Source organism: Dioscorea cayenensis, chromosome 20, assembly GCF_009730915.1.
Source record: "Dioscorea cayenensis subsp. rotundata cultivar TDr96_F1 chromosome 20, TDr96_F1_v2_PseudoChromosome.rev07_lg8_w22 25.fasta, whole genome shotgun sequence".
Classification (NCBI taxonomy): domain Eukaryota; kingdom Viridiplantae; phylum Streptophyta; class Magnoliopsida; order Dioscoreales; family Dioscoreaceae; genus Dioscorea; species Dioscorea cayenensis.
This window is the reverse complement of record NC_052490.1, coordinates 5,463,794-5,483,987: the sequence shown is the minus strand read 5'-3', so window position 1 is coordinate 5,483,987 and position 20,194 is coordinate 5,463,794. Positions and strand designations below refer to the sequence as shown.

The 20,194-nt window shown below is 38.1% G+C and overlaps 1 non-coding gene across 1 annotated transcript; it reads right to left on the bottom strand.

Annotated features, from left to right (window-relative positions):
* Nucleotides 1-13,051: 13,051 nt before the first annotated feature.
* LOC120252199 lies at nt 13,052-13,156 on the bottom strand. The gene has a single exon (XR_005533740.1). It is a non-coding gene; the product is annotated as a small nucleolar RNA R71 (small nucleolar RNA).
* Between the last annotated feature and the right edge of the window lie 7,038 nt (nt 13,157-20,194).

The following is a 20,194-nucleotide window of genomic DNA, read 5'->3' as shown; positions in this document are numbered from 1 at the left end:
TACCTTTACCCAATCATTGAATACTGCAGCATCACAAGTAATGCATATGCATTTATCATTATCATTCCAGCCAAACCCACTTGCATTTGGGCACAACATTTCTTGAATGGCATGGTACTGCCTTTTCCACAATTTCACTCTTGATTCAATGTGAGGTGAGCCCTTGATATTATAATCATGTCACTTCCCATGCATCCATTTCTCCAACTAAGTTAAATAACCAGCCTGAAATTGACCATTATCAGCCTTCCATTGCCTACTTTGTGCAAGCCTAACCAAGCACTCAATTAAGCATGCATCTTTATGTGTAGTCCAAACATGTTTTCTACTTGATTTTATTTTCCTCTTTACTCTTCTTTTAGATGTACCAATCCTATACATATTCTCATTTTTACGCATCCAATATCAAAGAAATTGCATTAGGACAATTAAGATAACATTGTTTTTTCTTCAAGTCCCATAAAAAAGAAACCGGGAATAGTTTATATCATTCAACTAACTGATTTTGATGAAAAGAAAGTATGCATACATCAACTTTTGTTTTTTTCAAAAATCATATGAAAACTTTGATATTATAAAACTAAGCATGTTTAGTCATCTTCAATCTATCATGTTATATTAACATGATATTATAAAATCCAAAATAATATATATGAACGGATTGAATGGCATATATGAAAACTTTAATTATAATATCAAATTTATGTGTAATTCCCACCAAACAAATATATGTGAACATCATATTACGAAGACTGGGTTTTAAAAAATAGATATATGTGGACATGACATAGTTGTTAAAAATTTGTAATAAAATCAAGAAATTTATGTTATCATGATAGAATATTCGGACCATGATAAATGGCAGAGGAGATTGATTCATGGAAGGAAGAAAAGGGCTATATTTTATCGCCCATCAATCAAAGCCCATCTACACAAATAACACAAAACATAACATCATGCTAATCAAGGAATCACCAAACAATAATGAGGAGTACAATAAAGCAAGAATCAAATCAAATAATTATGGGAAAGTATGATGATGGGTATTTGGGAATGAACCTGGATTGAATGGAGGTCTGATGGGTGTTGAAATCGGATTGCTTCCACTTCGGATGAAGACCTAAAATGCTCTAGAAACCCTATCATGAGTGACACACCCCTTGTGCGTGTGTACCGCAAGTGCACGAATTGTCAAAGTAATAAAGTACCCTCGTGAGTGGGTAGTCATATCCATAGGGAACAGTGCTTGAAAACACAAGAATTGATATTTAACTATAGTGAAGATGCTTCAAGAGTGGTGTGAACAATATCGATGCAAGTAAAAATAAAGAAAAGAAACAGGGGATGCAATAGAATATAAGTAGAGGCAATCGATTGAAGATGGGACACCTGGACATTACTCATCCTAGGATTATTGTTTCAAGTGAAGGACTAATCATTATGACTCCTAACTGATGCTTAATGAGTCGTGAAAATCCAAAAACACACGGTCCCAAATCTAAGGTCAACTGTGACTAACCCTACACTATGCCTCATTGAAAATGAGTACTCTTGATGCCTTAGACTATGCAAGGTTGCTTAAAGCTCTAAGGACTCCAAGTGATAAACCCTATTCCCTAATATAGATCTAACAATTTGGTCCAGGCAAAAGACCCCTAGTCACAATTAAGCCCCAGCACTAAGGATTACTTCAACACTTCACTCTATTGCTCATGCAACTAAGCCCTAGTTGAGTTCCTCTCTTAGCATTTCACTCTATTGTGATGGAAAAGAACTCTTGGAACATGGAGGTAGGATAAATCACACAGGAAGGGAAAAGGGATGTTCCACTACCTCTCGATTCACCCTCTCGACCCTCTCCAAACTAGCTTTGTCTAATTCTAATGAAGTGTCACTTATTCACAAGGATTATCAATATAGATTCTCAACCCTAGTGTCACTCTAATGGAAAATCAATTCAATAAGCATTCAAGGTTGGAACTCAATTAAAACATCAATTAAAGAAACATAATAAAAGGTCAATGAAAGAAAATCATCCTAGGGTTTATAAGTCCAAGCACCCACTCCATGGAGCAATATACAATCAATAATTAAATCGAATGTAAAAGCATGCAATCCATAAGTAAAACCTCCTTGTAGTTTGTATCAATGGTCTTGTGGAGTTGCCTCGTCTTCTCCAAAGATTCCCTCGTCATGTCTAGGGTACACCTCGCTGAATCAATGCTGACGAAAGCTTCCCCAATAACTATCTTTCGAAGGAACGTGATGTCGAAGGCCGTAGAACCACCCCAAAGACCTAGCCAAAGCCTCTCCAAACCCTAGCCGCGAGAGCCTCTAAAGATGAGGAAAAGATGAGAAAAAGGATAGTAAGAGAATCCCCAAAAAGGCATCAAATCGGGGTATTTATAGGGACTGGAATCGGGCATCCACACTGGTTTGTGGAATTTTCACACGCTCGTCTGAATTTCCAGAAGTTGATTTCCTGCAAGCTATGAACAGTAACTGCTATAGTAATTTTGCAGCAATGATTTGCTACAGTACTTCAGCAAAATACTCCCGAATCCACACTTTTCATCAAGGCCACATGAATGGGCACACATCCATGAGGTAGATCACATTGCGTTTCAATAAAATCACATTGATGAAGATCTTGCTAGTATTGCACAAGTCGGAACACATGAGTGTGACTGCCTTTGTGCCCCTCCAAATTATCTATTCACTTGAGGACAATATAGGTTGGCACACCCACATGTCTTTGAGCATAACTTGTGTATTCACGTTTGTTCGCTCCAAGACTTCAGCAACAAATGCATCCATGATCTACTTTTGGTTCCTTTCTTCCACAATTATCTCCACAACCCTGAATGCACAAAAGAAATATATATACACACGAATAAGCCATAAAATCTGAGAAAAGTAATTCTCAATGTAAAAAAAGAATACTTCGTATTACTTATACACAAGCACTTATCAGTGAGAAACAAAGAGAAGATGAAAAGAAATTTCGCATTTTCCACCCTTTATTATGTTTAAAATAATTTTTTTAAAAAGGTTATATTTAACTCAAAAAAATTATCAAATTACCATTAACTTGGTAATCTCAGATAGCCACCTGATTTGGTTGGTAATGAGATTACCAAGTTTCTTGGTAATATTCTAATCTTGGTAGTCTTAGATTGCTATCAACATTACCATTGTCCCCTAACCAAACATGGTAACATCTTCATATTACCACATAACAGGCAGTAATGTAAAAACATTACTACCAAACAAACGCCCCCTAAAGGGGTTAATTCAAGGAGTTTTTATTTTTCTCCCTACATCTTTAATTTTCTTGATTTTTTTTATTATCTTCATTATTAAATCTTCTTTCTCTAATTTGTTTTATTTTGTTATATTGTGGCCCTGCTAATTGACTCAAGTTAGGGATGAAATTTCTTACATATTTAACAAACGTGATATGTAGGTCTGCGAATACCACAAGTGCACGGCCATCAAGTAATACCTTGTGGTTGAGCACGAGGGTCGTATTCCTCAAGGAATGGTGAGAGGCTCCTACTACTTCCTTTTTACTTAATCAATAGCGTAAATGTCTACAGTGTTTCTTAATTCTATTTCTACAGATTAATGCAATACAATTAAGGATCATTAAGTGCAATTGGAAGGAGTTTGGGAGATTGTATGAAGATTCTCTTAATGATTACTTGTGAAATAGTGTTAAGGTGTGAAGATTCAATCTAGTATTAGACTGGGGGGGATTCAAGGGCCAACTGGTCTCAATCTCTTGGCAACCAAGTCTAAACACTAGAAACTTAAGATGGAATCTTTTCCATTCCAACCTCTTGTGTCTGCATCAAGTTCAAAAACTCCACTGGAAGGGCTAAACAAATCCTAACTCAAAAATCTAATTAGACCCTAATCTAGAGATCTAGCAAAACCTAACTTCTAAGCAGATGCATAGATCTAACAAAGCATGGGACTTTTAGTGTGTGGGCATATCTTCCTCTTTCACATCAGCAAACTATCATTAAGAAAACATGCAATGATTCACACAAAACTAGACAGAATAATGAATTGTCAATAAAGAATTACAAGTAGCAATCAAGATGAATTTACATGAAATTCCCCTCGAATTGGGGTCTTCTAATGGATATACAAGTTTTGATCAATGAATAGAAATTATCCAAAAGAAATAAATCAAAAGAATTCCTACATTAACTCCCTCCAATATGGTATCTGATGGTTGAGGTTGAGTAGATCCAAGATCGTTAAGAGAAAGCCGAATCTCTTCGAGCCCACTCCACTATTGATGAATGTTGAATCTTCCTTGGAAAACTTGTACGAATCCACTGAAATTTTGATGGACATCATCTCCAGATACAAGGGTCTCCATAAATCCAGTCACCTATCCTAAATTGGGCAAAAGAATCCCCCTTGATAAAAAAAAACCCTAGGGTATTTATAGTAATGAGTCTACCATTGCCACACCACACACATTGTGGAGGTCGTGGTGAGTAAGTTGGTTGCTTGGGCTCCAAGTCGCGTCATGGCATGGTCTATCTTGGTATTGTGGGGATTGGTCATGGCCATTATAATTCACAATGCTCATTGTTGAGGCCATTATGACTTCTGTGTTGTTCTCTGTGATTCCATATGCCACGTCTTGATAACGGTTGTGATAGAGGTGGACAACAGCTATGGTGAGATGTCACCACAGCCATTGTGAGCTATGGAGAAACCCTAATCTAGCAAGTTGATCTATTTTGCTTTGAAACGCCCCCATATTTGCTTCTTTATCCCTAAAATGGAATAAGAGCTCATGATGAACAAAAGATTGAAATTATGTACTAGTTTGATGCTAAACATGTCAAATCTCATGGTAAATATAGTATAAAAGATATATGAAATATGCACTTTTAAACACTTATCAATAATTGAGCTTTCCTAAGAATGATTTAATTTGTGTTAAATCCTCAAATTTATCTGCCATTTCTATAATAATAGTGGAAATATGCTTTTCTAACTCTATTTTGCTTTAACTAATAATTGCTCCTAGGAATTCTATCCTTTCTGCATCCTATTTTCATCATTCTTTCTGATAATACAAGACCATTTTGTCTACATTTTTGGCAAAAAAAATATAAGTAAATGTTCTATATTTTCTTGGAATTTTTTTGCTAAATATTAAAATATTATCAATATCAGTAACTATAAAATCATCATTTCTATAGATATTATCATTTCTCCTCTGAAAAATTTAGAGAGCATTTTTTTAACCCAAAGGGCATTACTTTCCATTCATAATGGTCGTTATGTGTAATAAAGGCCGCCCATTTTCTGCTATCTTTAGACATACGGACCTGCCAAAACTAACCTTTAAATCAAATTTGCTATATATATATATATATGTATTTTTTATTTTATTTATTAAGGCTTCTTTGTTTGGTGGCAGATACTTATCATCTTCTATATTATCATTTAATCTTTTATAATTAAATATCATTCTACTTTTTCCTCTTATTATTTTACTATTTTTATTTACAATAAAGGCTTCCATCATATGGCGGCTTTGAGTTTCTTCTATAATTCCTTATTGTTTTAATTCATTAATGTGGGTATTAAATTCTGCTTGTTCGTATGGAGTTGCTTTAATGACGGGACATGTCAATCTAATATCTTGGTTTATAATTTGTAGTACGCATTCTTCTTTTATTCGGTGAATATTTTTTATAGGGTTTTCTCCTATTGTTCCATCAATTTTCAGATCTTCTATTATTGATTATAATTTTCTTTTAAGGGTTCTAATTTATTGTATTCTATTTGCATTTGATAATCTTCTTTATTGTGTAATAAACCTATTTCTTCTAGACATGATATTGTGTTTTAGAATAGGTGTGGTGCATATTACATCTGATTTTTTAAAGATTGTTACTAAATCTCTCTGAATTATGATTCTTCCTGATTGTTGTCTAATAAAGTTAATTCCTAAAATAAATTTTGTTGCTTTATCTTGGTTGAACGATTTTAACCATGTGTCTAGAAGTGTGTAAATTTGATTATTTAGTGTAAGAGTACAATATGCTAATTTTTCAGTCAAAATAATCTAATTTTTAAAGGCATCTATAATCATAGATTTAGATATTGCTCTTTTTTTATATTCTTTATTAACAATTTTTTCGGAAATAAAATTCCTACCTGTATCTATAATTCCAAGTATTGGGTGTTTATATAGATCAGTAAATTCTAAAATAAATTATTATTTCTATATTCTATAGGGTAACTATATAACTCTAGTTCTTGTTGAAATTCTATATCCTGATCTATGAATTATTCTATCATGATCCCTTTTCCATTATCTCTAAATTTTTTATTTTCAAAAGTTAATTCTTCTATTCTTTTTTCTAAATCTGTAATTCTTTTCCAGAGTTGGACTATAACTTCTTTATCCATATTTATAAAAGATTGGATACCTAAATCTTTTTTCTTTTTCTTCGAATGTATAATTAAATAGCTCTTTGGCACACCTTCTACAAATTGATAGTTCACATAAGTTGAAAGTTACCCTATGTATTAAAATATGAAATTTATAACATTTATCACATTTTTGTTCGTAATTAATTTTGAATGGTTCAAACTGGTAAGTACAGTTGAAGAAATCGTGTACTTGATTTTATTGTTCTAGTAAGAATTTTGGGTTATTGTCTAAACTATTAGTTACATTCATTCTTCTATCCATTCAAAGTTTCCATATAGTTGTTCAAAGTCTAGTAAATTATTTAATTCTACTAAGTTATGTATTTCATTACCTCCAAAGATACTACAGATATCACTGTCATGTTCACTATCAATACTGTCTAGCCTTCCAATATCTATTCCATCTGCCAATTCGAACTCACGATACATATTTAATCTTTCTTTTTAGCCTTATTATTTTTACATTCCCTATCGTAATGAAATTCTATACCACATATGTAACACTTACATTTCCTAGGTAGTTTATGTTGTTTAAATTTCTTGACTTGATTATTTTTACGTCTTCCTTTCTTATAACAAGTATTTCATTTTAATTTCTTATTTTCTTGTATTCTTTATGAATAGGGGGAATATAAATTTTATTACAATAACTATAGTTAGCTATTTGTCTTATAGCTTCTGCTCCTAAAGGCTCTACTTGTTTTAGCGGCTAAAGTTATATAAGCTTGGCTAAATTTAACCATTTCACTAGAATAGCTAATCTGAATTTTCTCTAAATCTCTAGCGATTAAGTCTTGTAATAGTGTATCTCCCGTGGAAGGATTGGTTCCTAATATAATTTGGGATGAAGTTTTTGTGTAATTATGGGCTTTATTCACCATTCTTTTCTAAAAAAGGGGTGCTTTTCAAGTTGTTGATGAAACAATGAACTAAGAGTTAAAAGGATGAATGGAAGAAGGATAAGAAAAACAGTGATTGATTTGAGGAAACTCAAAATTCTATTTCGATGATCACAAAATATGAAGTCTCTTTAAATAGACCAAGGAGAGGGAATATCCTTTTACATAAAGACATTCAAAGACATTTGACAAGACTGAGAAAAAAACAACCGTACAAAACCAGGGGCTAAAACATTGAGCTCATGTGGTTTTACAGTAGTGAAAAAGTACTAAAAGGAAACAGACACACAAAACCAAGGGCCAAAACCATGGTTTCCTTAGTTTTTATATAGAAAAATAAAAGATAGAATGTAGCCTTCCATCATATTCTCTAGATTATGTTCACCAATCGCATCAAGTCCTACAAGAGATTCTATAGGGCTTATTGAGGGTACCATCAATTCTTCAGAGGGTATGCTTACCGTAGAATAATCTCCAAACTTGTATTCTCTAGCCCATGCATAGATCTTCTTCATAAGATATTCGATTGCAGCCATCTAATAAATTAGGCTCGGGAATGAACAATAGATAGGATAAATTAATTGCTCCACGTATACCTTTATTATTTTGGTTTCTAGGATGAGACAACACTTTTGATTATCAATTACAATAGGGCCAGTAATTTATCAGTTTGTGGAAATACCACATGTTCTCAATAATTTCATTTGTTTTTTGATATCTCCAGGAATGATAACATTTTCTAAGCTTCTTGGAGTTATTCATTCATGTCCTGGGTTGTGATATCAAAGATGAATGACCTTGATATGGTGCAGAGCCTCATCATGATAACCTTCATCATAGGAAGGAGGAATGAAATTTAATTCGATATTAACATATCCATCCATGTGTGTTCCCAGGGCCTTGAAAAACTTTTGAAGAAGATGACTGAGTTGATAATAATCATTCAAAAAATTCACTTGCTCAAGGCTTGTTAAAATGATCACAGCCAAATAACCATGTCTCAAGAGATCTATTGCTTTTATCTGAACACCATTAATCCAATGATCTCTCCACTGAGACATATTTAATGAAAATTTAATAACTATAAATCCATCTTCATAATGACATCTGGTTTCCTTGTATGCTAATTATCTAAATACATTTCTTGCTATTATGAATCCTGATGATTGCATTTTATATCTTTATTTTATTTACCTCCAATTTACATTTTTCTTGTCTTTTAGCATTATTTTTAATATATTTAATGCTATTCTGGATATTTTGTGTTTATTGTGAACATTAATAGGGTTCAAGCCAAAAAAATTGGATTTAGAAGAAAAAATAACAAAAGAAGAAGTATTTTCTAAGTATTCAGGTTAAGCACAGTGAGAAGTGCTTGTGTAATAGTAATACAAAGTATTCTGTTCTTATATTGAGCATTACTTTTCTCAGATTTTATCGCTTATACATGCGTATTTGTGTTCTTTTGTGCATGTAGGGTTGTGGAGATAATTATGAAAGAAAGAAACCAAAAGTAGATCGTGGATGCACTTTGTTGATAAAATCTTGGAGTGAATAAACGTGAATACACAAGTTGTGCTCAAAGACACGTGATTGTGTGCCATCCTCTACTGTGCTCAAGTAATTACATGCTTTAGAGGGGCACAAAGACAGCCACATTCGCATGTTCCGACTTTTGCTTGGCTAGCAAGATATCCGTCAATGTGATTTTTATTGAAAATGCAACGCGATCTACCGCATGGATGTGTGCCCATTCATGTGGCCTCGATGAATAGTGTGGATTCTGTAATATTTTGGTGAAGTACTATAGTAGTTTAATGTAGCAAATCACTGTAATAAAGTATTGTAGTACTTACTGTTCATAGCTCGCAGAAAACTAAAGTTCCAGAAATTCACACGGGCGTGTGGAAATTCCACACGCCCGTGTGGATGCCCAATTCCAGCCTATTTAAAGCGGCGACTTCAGCCATTTTAGAGATCCTTTTTCGAGCCCTTTTCCTATCTTTTCCCCATCTTTGGAGGCGCTCGCGGCTAGGATTGGAGAAGCTTTGGCAAGGTTTTTGGAGTAGTTCTATAGCTTTCAACACCGTGTTCCTTCGGAAGATAGTTATTGGGGGAGTTTTCATCGGCATCGATTTAGCTAGGTGTGTCCTAAACTTGACAAGGAAACCCTTAGATAAGACGAGGCTACTCCACAAAACCATCATTACGGACTACAAGGGGGTTCTACTGATGGATTGCATGTTTTTACTTTTGATTTCATTATTGATTGTATCTTACTCCATGGAGAGCTAAACCCCTAGTGGGTGCTTGGACTTATAAACCCTAGAATAATTTTGTTTCATTGATGATAAGTGCTTGGGTAGACATATTTTTATATATGTTTTACATGCATTGAGCATCATTTTTACTGTGGTTTATGTCTCATATTGTGTATTTGGTGTTCTTTTATGCATATAGGTTGTGAATGCCTTGAAGAGTAAAAAGGAAGCAAAGATAGGCTATAAAGACACAATGTTGGGAGTTCTTGTTTAATTCAAGGACCAAGACACGAGAGAAGTTCATAAACGTGGAGATGTGTGCCGACTTCCAAGAAGATTCAAGTCAATTCACTAGTTGGAAGGGCACAAAGGCAGCCACATCTTCATGTTCCTTCTCTTTGTGAAGATTGCAAGACCTCTCAAAGATACGTCAATGAAGAAAGTTTTATAGCCTACCACATGGACGTGTGCTCGAACATGTGGCCTCAAGAGAAGAGTATTTGGATCGCGTTTTGTGAAAAGTATTGTAGTAATTTTACTGTAGTAGTACTGTAACAAGTTACTGTTCACGCGCCGGCACGGAAATTCCATGCGCCCGCGTGGAAATTTCTGCAGCCCACGCGGCCGCGTGGAAAATCCACACGGGCACGTGAGGGCACGTGACAGGCGTGATTTTGGGCTTTAAATAGGCCGTTTGCCCTATTTTGGGGGGACTTTTTTTTCGAGTGTTTTGGCGAGCACTTTGAAGCAAGGCGGCTAGGGTTTTGGAGGAGGTCTTTGGCGATATTGGGGGGCATCCATCACCAACTTTGATCGATCTTCTCTCCGTCATAGCAAAGAGGGAGCCTTCGGCGACCTAGCTTCGGAGAAGGATTCTTCAAGACGTTGGGTGACCCATCAAGGCCATCATCACGAATTTAAGGGGGTTTTACTTCATGGCTTTCATTGCTTCTCATTGTAATAATCATTGTTTTGTAACTTGCTCCACTTAGGGCTAAACCTTAATAGGTATTTGGGCATGTGAACCCTAGGATTTATGTTTTTGTAATGATTTGCTTTATGTTTCTATTAATTTGAGTTGATTTGAGTTTTAACCTTGTATTCCCATTGCTTGCTTGTTTAATTAATCCTTGAGGTTGATTGGATTTGCATGATTTGTTACTTTGATGTGAGAGAGGTCTCCATTAGAGTTAGAACATCAAGGTTAAAGAGGGTTGAGAGGGTGAGTCATGAGATAGTGGAGTGTCCCCTCTCCCTTCCGATCGAGTGTTTCCTATCTCCGTATTCCCTAAACTCTATGCAACCATATTTGGTGTGAGGCGTGAGATTGAGAGATTTCTCCACCGGGACCTTGTAGGGGGTTAGAGATCCTTCGCCGTGAATTAGGGTTGGATCTATCCTTAGGAATCGGTTTCACTCTTAGGTGTCCCTAGAGCGTATTGCGGTCATATGGGGTGTGAAGTGTTGAGACTGAGTGATTTCTCCGCCGGGACCTTGTAGGGGACTAGTACCGGTGGCTTGGAGGCAAGGACCGGTTGTTCTTGGATTACCTCGAATCATTATACTCGGTTTAGAAGCATTTAGTGAATCGTGAGCTTCATGTTAGATCCTAGGGGGAGCATTGCCCGGATACCTCATCTTTATTGATTGAAATCTCCTTTACTCATTTTCTTGCTCGCTTGCTTTCTTATTAATTCTCTTGCAATTAGTTCATTTCATCATATCCATTGATTTTGACTAGATAATTAAGAATTGGTTAATACTAATACTTCCGTTCCCTGTGGATTCGACTACCCACTCACCGGGGTAATTATTACTTCGACACCGGTGCACTTGCGGTATATACACGCATATTCGGACGTGTCAATTGACCTTTTATTATGTTTTCTTTAATTGATGTTCTAATTGAGTTCCAATCTTGAGTGCTTATTGAGTTGATTTTCCCTTAGAGTAACACTAGTGTTGAGAATCCATTTTGGTAATCCTTGTGGATGAGTGACACACCATGAGGGTTAGACAAAGCTAGGTTGGAGAGGATTGAGAGGGTGAGTCGAGAGGTAGCGGAACGTCCCCTTTCCCTTCTGGTGTGATTTATCCTACCTCCATGTTCCAAGAGTTCTTTGCCGTCACAGTAGAGTGAAGTGCTAAGAGAGGAACTTCGCTGGGGCTTACTTATGCAAGCAATAGAGTGAAGCATTAAAGTAATCCTTAGTGCTAGGGCTTAATTGTAACTAGGGGTATTTCGCCTTGACCAAAGGGTTAGATCTAGATTAGGGAATAAGGTTTATCACTTGGAGTCCCTAGAGCTTTAAGCAACCTTGCACAGTGTGAGGTGTTGAGACTGAGCGATATCTCCGCTAGAGCATAGTGTAGGATTAGTCACGGTTGACCTTAAATTTTAGACCGTGTGTTTAAGGATTTCCACGACTCAGTAGATATTAGTTGGGAGACATAATGATCGGTCTTGTACTTGAAGCAATAGTTCTATGGTGAGCAATGTATGGGTGCCCCACTTTCTATCAATTGCCTCTCCTCTCATTTTATTGCGTCTCTCTTTCTTGTTTTCTTTATTTCTTTTCTTTTCTTCACATTGATATTGTTCGCACCACTATTGATTCATCTTCACCATAGTTAAATAGCAAACCTTTTATTTCTGATTACTATTCCCTATGGATATAACTACCCACTCACTAGGGTACTTTTATTATTCTGACAACTTGTGCACTTGCGGTACACACGCAAAATGGGCATGTTAAATTTTTTGGCCGGGGAATAGGTGTTTTGGAAACAATTTACACTTTGCTATCTTAGCTATTCATCACTTATTCTACTTCACATTTCCTTTTTCTTTATCATGTTGATTTGTTTTCTTTTCTTTGGTTATTGCTCCAGGTTATGACCCGAGAAAACCGTTTGACATTTGTTGAAGGAAATCCAGACATTGAACGAAGAATTCATAGAAAGGGAAAAGAACATGTGCAAGAACAGTCAAATCAAGCTGAGATAGAAGGTGAAGGGTCTGATAACATGGCAGAAAAAAATGAGCAACAAAGGACACTCTTAAATTATGCCAGACCCACAGTCCTTGGCACGTAGTCAAATATTGTGCGGCCACTGATTACAGCTCAGAATTTCGAGCTCAAGCCAGGCTTCATCCAGAAGCTACAACAGTTGGCACAGTCCAATGGTTTGGCTAATGAGGATCTAAACAATCACATTGAGAACTTCTTGAAAGTGTGCCACATGCTCAAGATTAATGGAGTAACGAATGATGCTATCAAGTTTCAGACCATCCCATTTTCCTTGAAAGGGAGAGTGAAACAATAGCTACATTCATTACCTAGAGCATTGATCACTACATTGGAAGAGATGGTAGAAGCTTTTCTTGCCCGATATTTTCCTCCCGGAAAATCCGTGAAGCTTAGGAATGAAATATCCTCTTTTGTGCAAATAGAATTGGAGTCTCATTTTGAGACATGATAGGTTCAAGGAGCTCCTACGGAAATGTCCTCAACATGGGTTCCCCGAATGGATGATCATTCAGACTTTCTATAATGGTTTGAATCCAAGCACAAAGTAGTTACTTGATGTTGTAGCAAGAGGTACCTTAGGAACCAAGACCCCTGATGAGGCCTGATATCTCATTGAAGAAATGGCTATGAATAGTTACCAGTGAAACACAAGGGACAGAAAGAAGATAGCCGGACTTCATGAGATTGATGTTGTTACCTCATTGCTAGCCCAACTTGAGTCATTGAGCAAGAAGTTAGACACTCTAACTTCTCCTAGAGTGGCGGCTATGACAAGTTGCACTAGGTGTGGGGGAGGACATGCTCTATCCAATTGTCCAATTTCTATTGGTGGAGCATCATCGGTGGAACAAGTGGATTTTGTGGGTAATGCAATGAAAGGACAAGGAAATCCGTATAGCAACACCTACAATCCGTGTTAGAGGAGCCACCTGAACCTTTCTTGGAGTAATCAAAGGGCAACAGAAGACAATAGCACCATCCGATTTCCAACAACAACAACAACAAGCCCTGGACATGGAGAATCGAGTTTCAATGTTGGAGAACCGGATGACCAACCTAGAGAAGGCCTTGACCAAGTTCATTCAATCAATGGATACAAGATTTCAATCGGTTAAGGCCACCTTCAGAACCACACAACATCACTACACAACTTGGAGAATCAAGTGGGCCAAATTGTGAAGTCACTCTCGAAAAGACCTCTAGGGAGTTTGTCTAGCCACACAGAGAGAAACCCAAGAGAACATGTGAAGCCGATCACTTTGAGAAATGGTCATGAAGTTAAGGGTAGGCTTCCGAGTGAGAAGACCAATGTTTAAGCACCCGAGGTCGTGGAGGTTGAGGAGAGAACTTAAGGGAAGTAGGTGGCAAGCCCATCTTACAAGCCAAGAATCCCTTATCCTTCAAGATTGAAGAATGACCAAAATGATGAGCAATACAAGAAGTTATTAGGTCTATTCATGCAGTTGCACATCAATATTCCATTTGTGAAGGTGTTGTCTCAAATGCCTCGTTATGCAAAGTTTTTGAAGGACCTCTTGAGCAATAAGATGAAGCTAGAGAAGAATGCATTTGTAATTCTAGATGCTTCATGTTTGGCAGTGTTGCAAAAGAATATCCCGAACAAGAAGAAAGACCCCGAAAGCTACATTCCATGCAACATTGGCAATTTGGGTGAAGAAAAGGCATTGGAGGATTCAGGGGCGAGCATCAACGTCATGCCTTACACATTCTTCCAGAAGCTAGGCTTGGGAGAGCCAGGCCCACTCAGATGACACTTCAGTTGACAAACCGAATGGTTAGATATCCGAGGGGCATCATTGAAGATGTACCTGTGAAAGTTGACAAGTATATATTTCCTATGGACTTTGTAGTGTTGGATGTTGATGAGGATATTGATGTTCCACTGATACTTGGGAGGCCATTCTTGTGCATTTCCAAAGCTCTCATTGACATGGACGGCGGGGAGTTGACCGTATGAGTTGGTGATGACAAGTTGACATACAGCCTCGCCGAAGCCATGCGATATTCTCTTGATTTTTATGATACTTTATATTTTCTTGGCACTACTGATGAGTTAATTGATGAATACATGCAGGAAATAATGAATCCAAATCCGTATGAAGGTTTGCTAGACCAAGGAGTGGAGAATGAAGAAATGTTGACGCTTGGTCTGGAGGACAAGTTGCAACCTACCTCGGGGATCATGAAGAAGATGGTCCAAAAGATGAAGCGAGAAAGGAGATGCCACAAGAAGTGCCCCAAGTCTAATGGGGATATGCAAGCATAGAGTAAGAGTGACAAACCCTTATGTGGTAACAAACTCTATAACTCCTCCTCTACCTTGAAAAAATTATGTTCATCATGCTTTCAAGTTGTAGGTAAGAGGGAAACCTTCATTTATGAGCCCCCGTGAGGTAAAGTCAGGTACGTCAAGCTTAGTGACATTAAACAAGTGCTTCTTGGGAGGCAACCCAAGTCTTTACTATTTTTCTAGGTTTTAGTTTAGTACTTGCATAAATAAGAGCTTTAGTGTTGGTGTCTTGATCTTTTACATGTTATTATTGTGTTTTTTTTTTCGTGGATCTTTGGTGTTTTCGTGTGCTTAATTGTGACTGGTGAACTTTCTCGGTCATTTGAGTGTGTTTTACATATTTCTATGGTCAGATTTTTCAATGTCTAGGCAGGCTCTGTATCTGTATAAGTGTGCAGAAATTTTCTACAAAGTCTGTGATTTTTTTCTGAGTCATCCAGAGAAGACACACGGCCGTGTGGAATTTTGACACGGGTGTGTGTTTCCGTTCAGAGCTCAACCCGAGAGGACACAGGGGCGTGTGTCTGCCCCTATAAACAACCTTGTGATGGGCCACATACCCGTGGGTAATTTCCACACGGGCATGTGTTTCTCTGCAAAGTTCAAAGCTCTATCCGGAGAAGACACAAGGGCGTGTGTCTGCCCCTGTGGATGATCCTGTAAATGACACACGGACGTGGGTAATTTCCACACACCCGTGTGAACCCTACAGAGACTTCTCCTCCATCCCAAGAAGACAGAGAGGAATGTGAGTACCCCTATGAAGATTCACACGCCTGTGTGGAATTTCCACAGGGGTATGTGGAATACTTAGTTGAATTCTCAATTGGACAGAGAAGCCACAAGGGCTTATGGGTGCCCCTGGGGATCGGGCACACCGGGCGTGGTGAATCTCCACACGCCCATGTGGATGCGTTCAGAGGCAAAGTGTGTCATCTCGAGAGCACACAGGGGCATGTGACTGCCCTTGTGAAGCTCCCTGGTGGAGTCACACGGGCGTGGGTAATTTCCACACACCCGTGTGGATGCACAGAACACCAAGAGGCATGGCTTTTCTTTAAAACCTATTCGTGTTTCTTCATCTTTTCACTCCCAAACACTCCGAGAATGCATCATTTCACTCTCCTAACTTCTCACCGTCGAATTAGAAGGATTTAGTTCAAGTTTTCCGGTCGTTTTCAAGGTTTTCATTCTCATTTCATCTGTAAACCCTCATTCCTTCTTTCTTCGCCAAGTCTTGATTTATTTTGGTTAAATCTGGTGATTGTGGTTGTGTTTACATGTTAAATGGTTCGTGCATGCTTTAGAATAATTTTGGAATGATTTTTATGATGTATTTCTTGGATTTGTGCATAGTGGCAGTGTGAATTTCACACCCTGTGGATCGACACGGGCGTGTAGAATTTCCACACGGCCGTGTGGATTTTTGCAGAATTAGGTTTTCAAATTAATTTGATTGATTTTTGTTCAATTCTTGCAGATACAGCTCCCAGATCAAAGAAGCAGGCCGGCAAGCGTCCCAAAGAGCCATCCCCTGAGCTGGAGAGTATGGAATTTGCTATTCTCGAGCATCAGGCTCGCTTTGAACGCTTGTCCAAATTGAAGTTTGGACAATCTCATTTTCCAGATTTGAATGTACTAAGAGAGGTTCAGCAAGGTGATGAAATTGCCGATGATATTGAGGAGCTGCTTGCAGTGGGTAGCTGGAGGAGACTGTTCTCTATTCAGGAGCCGGCAATTCATAATGCTCACATTGGAGGTCCTTGCATCATTTGAGTTCGATCACTCTTACAGCTACTTCTCGAGCATCAAAACTATCCGGTTTAGAGCAATTGGACAGAAATTCATCATGAGTGTCTCCCAGTTTTTAGTCTGGCCTGGACTATATAATGTGGTATTTACGGATATAGAGGAGTACGCTCAATTACCGACAGACTATCCTGGTATTTTGACACCGCAAAGAGTGTACAGAGCCTTATGTGTACAGGGGCAGTACGAGCTAGGAGTATTTAAGGCCACATACCTGTCCCGGCCGAGCTACAGATACATACACGTTGTTCTAAGTACATCAGTAAGCGGCCGAGATGACAGCACAGGTGTTTTGAGCCGACAGGAGCTTTTGTATTTTTATTCGATGGTGCAGAGCGAGCCAATTCATCTAGGGCACATCATGGCGCAGTATTTGCTTCACCAAGGCAAGTATGCTAGAGTCGACACTCTGTTCTCAGGTCCCTACATCACCAGACTCATCATGGGGATGGGTTTGATAAACACTATCAAGGGGGTTGAGAAGGCTATTGTAGCGTCTCCTCTAGGCATAGAGACTATGAGATTGGGGATGGTGCAGAGATACAAACTAGGAGTCTATGTGATGACCATGACCCCATCTGAAACAGCTGAGGGTGACACAATAGAGGGGTCACAGCCAGCGCTAGAGCTATAGCTTGAGCAGGTCCAAGCAAAAGCACCTCCCACCGCATAGGAGCTATCTTCAGTGCATATTCTATCTCCCTCTCAAGCCCATTATTGTGTCGAGAAGCTCGAGAGCGCGGTGGGGGTGCTACGGACTGAGATCACTGAGGTTCGCGCGACACAAGCTATAAACCACACGAAGGTGATGGCGCATCTCGATATTTTACAGCAGTTACTCGAGTGAGACGTGGCCTCACCATTTGTTATGAGATCGAGGACCCCTCAAGCACCACCGACACCACCATCACCAGTTACAATAGCACCGTGTGATCCACCAGCGCCCATATCCTCACTAGTAGCAGCAGCAGCGTAGCAGATAGCAGACGACACCGACGCTTGATGCGTCTTTAATTTTCTTTGTTCTTATTTTTCGTATTTTATTTTAGCATTTCATTTTGGACTTGTATCACTCAGAAAGGGCATTCCTTCTGAGTTTATCTTTTATTTTTAGTTGTTTCGAGTTGTATTTCATTTCTATATCTTTATATACTAGAGTTTATTTTTGTTTTTGTTGAGCTTCACTGAACCCCCTTGTGTATACGTGTAGATGGTCTTGTAAGTGTGGAATTTGAGGACTAGTTATGGGCACGGTCAATGTGATCTACACATGGCCGTGTGTGCTCCACAACCTATTGGAACTCAACTCTCAATGAATGTAGCTCCATCAAACGTACCATTAGGAGTTCAAGGGAGTATTGTTTCAATTGGCCACCTCCACATATGTTTTTGATTGCTTTATTGTTTATTGAACTTACATGCATACATTGAGGGTAATGTACATCTTATGTGTTGGGGGAGTTCACATTACACATGTTCTTTACTTATGCTTTTATTGTACATGCTCATGTAGCCAATGGCGGTTCACCTTAGTTGCAATGGTCGTATTCTTAAGTTTAGGGGAAAATTTTTAATATTGAATGTTCTCATGTTCTAGTTTTACTTGAATTTTTAAGAATTTTTGCCCGATTGACACTTTGTTACACTACTCATTCATTAAACCTTATGGAAACTCAAGTTCGACGTTTAAGGAACTAGTTTTTAGTTTTGTTTCTTGCTTTAGTTTCTTTAAAAAAAAAAAGTTATGTTTGTTTGTTCATTGGGGGTGAAAAGAGCTACCACCTATGAAGTATGAAGCTACTCTCATAAGTCAGATACTAGTTATGCCCTAATGCGAGAAAGAGCTATCTCATAGGATGAGTGAAAGCTAACACCCCGGTAGAAAGAGCTACCACCTCGAAAGTGTGAAAGCCACCTTTATGGCCATTTAGGAAAGGGCTACCTTAGAGGATGTGTGAAGCTACTACCTTCTCTTTTCTTTGTGTACATAAATAATTCTTTCAAACTTAGAGCTTTGAGGAGTCTACGTTGGGTTGGCTTGAGTGAGTTTACATACACTTACACGATATCGGGTTGTTGTCCTTTTTTATTCAAGTTTTTAGCTAGAGCATTGATTTTTCATATTTGGTGTTGAAATTTTTTCCTACTTGTAGAATACTTGCCTTGCATGTTTTTAGTGAACCTAAGGCCAAGAACTTTTAATTTTCTTTCTTATGTGCTTTAATGTTTTATTTTGCTTGAGGACAAGCAAAAGCTTAAGTGTGGGGAGTTTGATAAGTGCTTGTGTAATAGTAATATGAAGTATTCTGTTCTTACATGGAGTATTACTTTTCTCAGATTTTATCGCTTATACATGCGTATTTGTGTTTTTTTATGCATGTAGGGTTGTGGAGATAATTATGAAAGAAAGAAACCAAAAGTAGATCGTGGATGCACTTTGTTGATGAAATCTTGGAGTGAACAAATGCGAAGACACAAGTTGTGCTCAAAGACACGTGATTGTGTGCCAACCTCTACTGTGCTTAAATAAATACATGGTTTACAGGGGTATAAAGGCGGTCACATTTGCACGTTTTGACTTGTGCAAGGCTAGCAAGATCTTTGTCAATGTGATTTTTATTGAAGACGCAACACGATCTACCGCATGGATGTGTGCCCATTCACGTGGCCTTGATGAAGAATGTGGATTCGGAAACATTTTGGTGAAGTATTGTAGCAGTTACTATTCACAGCTCGCAGAAAACTGAAGTACCAGAAATTCACACAGGCGTGTGGAAATTCCACACGAGCGTGTGGATGCACGATTCAAGCCTATTTAAAGTCGTGAATTCTGCCGTTTTAGGGAACCTTTTTTGAGCCCTTTTCATATCTTCTCCCCATCTTTGGAGGCGCTCATGGCAAGTTTTTTGGAGTGGTTCTATGGCAGATAGTTATTAGGGGAGCTTTCATCGACATTGATTAGGCAAAGTGTGCCCTAGACTTGACGAGGGAACCCCTAGAGAAGACGAGGCTACTCCACAAAACCATCGATACGGACTACAAGGGGGTTTTACTCATGGATTGCATGTTTTTACTTTTGGTTTTATTATTGATTGTATCTTGCTCCATGGATAGCTAAACCCCTAATGGGTGTTTGTACTTGTAAACCTTGGGATGATTTAGTTTCATTGACCTTTTATTATGTTTTCTTTAATTGATGTTCTAATTGAGTTCTAGTCTTGAATGTTTGTTGAGTTGATTTTCCCTTAGAGTGACACTAGGGTTGAGAATCCATCTTGGTAATCCTTGTGGATGAGTCTCACACCATGAGGGTTAGACAAAGCTAGGTTGGAGAGGGTTGAGAGGGTGAGTCGAGAGGTAGCGGAACATCCCCTTTCTCTTCCAGTGTGATTTATCCTACCTCCATAT